The sequence below is a fragment of the Chondrus crispus genome, genomic scaffold (assembly GCF_000350225.1).
Source record: "Chondrus crispus Stackhouse genomic scaffold, scaffold_508, whole genome shotgun sequence".
NCBI classification, from domain to species: domain Eukaryota; phylum Rhodophyta; class Florideophyceae; order Gigartinales; family Gigartinaceae; genus Chondrus; species Chondrus crispus.
Genome location: NW_005178498.1, coordinates 13,991 through 16,369, shown reverse-complemented (window position 1 = coordinate 16,369; position 2,379 = coordinate 13,991).

The window sequence follows — 2,379 nt, the reverse complement described above, 5'->3', positions numbered from 1 at the left end:
CCCCCGGGTTTCGGGGCGGGGTCCCCACCCGGGGGGAAGGGGGCCCTGGCCCCCCCCCCCCCCAGCCTGCAGAAGGCCCGCACTCGCCGCACTACGGTACGCTCTTCATCCGTAACCTTCCCCCAAGCTCTCCCTGGCCGCCTGCACCTCGCCCCCCCCCCAACCAGGGAGAACCCGCCCCCGCCCCCGCCGTGACCACCTGGCCGCGCACCGGCCGTGCGTCCCGGTACGCACTACGCACACACCCGCGCTTTTTGAAGGCTTTCCACTTGCCGGCCGGATATTGGCTCGCGCTGAGCGCGTGCGCGCGGCTGACGTGCGGAATGTCACAGTGCGGTTGCGGATGTAACTCGTATCTCGAGCGTGGGGGTTGCTCGTACGGCGCGATATCTCTTTTAATTGAAGATCGCGGAGTAGGGCGTTTTAAAATTGATTCTTCTGCGGAGGCGGGCGTTGCTGGCCCTATACAAAGGTGTTGGAGAAAAGTTTTTATGCGGGGCGGGCCTTATAAAGCGGAAGAAATACGGAGGGTGCTTTGCGCGGGCCAATCATGTTTGCGAGGGCTGTGACGAGAATCTCACGGCTGCAAATGGGATGTAAAAAAAAGTGGGGCCCAATGAGATTCCGGGGGTGCGGGCGCTGTGTCCCACGCTGATTCGCGGCTCGGGGGCGGCGATGTCGCTGTGCAGCCAGCAACGACGCAAAGTGATCGCGGGGGCCGTGGAAGATATGTGTGGCGTGTGGGAAGAAAAGGGTGGCACGGACGGTTTGGCGGGGATTTTTTGCTGGGAAAAGGGTGCGTTTTAGAGGGTTTCGAAATCGTGTCTATCGCGGCGGTGTGACGCGGCAGGCGGTGGACGAGAAAAAGTCGGACGGAGGTGGGAGGTGGACGGAGGGGGGTAACTTGGATATCTTACCCGCCAAGATTTTTTTGTGGAGCATGTAACTACAGGGCATCTCTCTGGGCGGGCACTCGTGGGCATACAGCTGCGATGCGAGCATGGAAAGGCACAGGTTGTTTTTATTCGGCGCTGCGTCGTGTCATGGCCCATACAGTAGCGATGGGGCGACAGGGGAGAGGTGGTGGGTTGAAGCAATCACGGCGGCGCGGCGATTGTACAGTATCCGCGATGCAATCTCCATAGGCGTGACGGGGAGTCGGCCCAGATATAAGACAGAGAGAGAGAGAGCGCCCGTCACGTTGGCGCCACAACCGCACTCCCCTCGGGCCCTCTCTGTCTGTCTTATATCTGGGCCTCGATCGCGGTAAAAGCGAAAGTTTTGGGTGTTTGATAGGCGTTGGGAAACATTTTCTGTTTTTGGTAAAATTGTTGGTTGTTCCTCGAAATACGAATTTTTTTTCTATTTTAGAAAAACCCATGTAATGTTTGAATTTTTCTGCCCCTGCGAATAATACAATGCTGGACGACGTGTACAGGATTATATAATATATATATATAATATAATAACATTATAAAATACTGTGCACGTCGTCCAGCACACGTGTACGGTATATACTCACAGCCGCTGATGTCGAGGGAAGTGGCCCGACATCGATGCAGCGAAGGACAAAAGTGTTGATGCGATAAGAAAGTCGTGTTTCAGGCTGTAAGGCGTAAATCCTGGAACACGAATGGTGGTGAATAGCAGGCAAAAAAGCTAGTGTTGATGACAATAAGAGATGGGCGACGAAGAAGCGACAGAGAGAAGCGACAGAGAGAAGCGACAGAGAGAAGCGACAGAGAGAAGCGACATAAAGTAAATGCTGTAATGGTACAGTACCCTTGGTACTGTAGTAGAATTTGCACGGATGGGAAGGAATGAAACGAGTTGGCGTTGGCACGAGCTGATCTCAGCTGACTCTCAAGAGTCTCCCACTACAAGCCAAGAGGTGGCAATTAGATAGGAGAACAGAAGTTGATCCAATTCGGGAGTGCAGTATTCGCGTGTGGATTGGGCCGTGCACATGCACAATTCAAGGCGCTGACGGGATAGCCCAGCCTTTACAGTACACGTTGGCGCACCGCACGCGGTCATGCACGGTGTGATCGGGCGCGGCGCGGGGGCCTCCCTTCTTCGACGAGGCAACTTTACAGTTGCCAGGCAGCAACGAGCGAAAGGCAGCGACCGGCGCCCACCGTTGCGGCAGCTGCTGCCAAGCGCGTCGGGGGCACAGTCCACCTTGGCGGCGCGCCGGGCCTGTGGGATTTCGTGCGGAATTCCTTTGAAGAATTAGAAAATTCGCTGCCGTCCGGCCGCCGACGTTGACACCCGCGGCACGCCGCCAGCGCCGCCAGCGCCGCTGCCGCTTGTCCGTCCCACCCGCGCGCTGTATGCATACAGCGCGAAAACCCCGCCGCCCGCGCGCGGAGAGAAGAA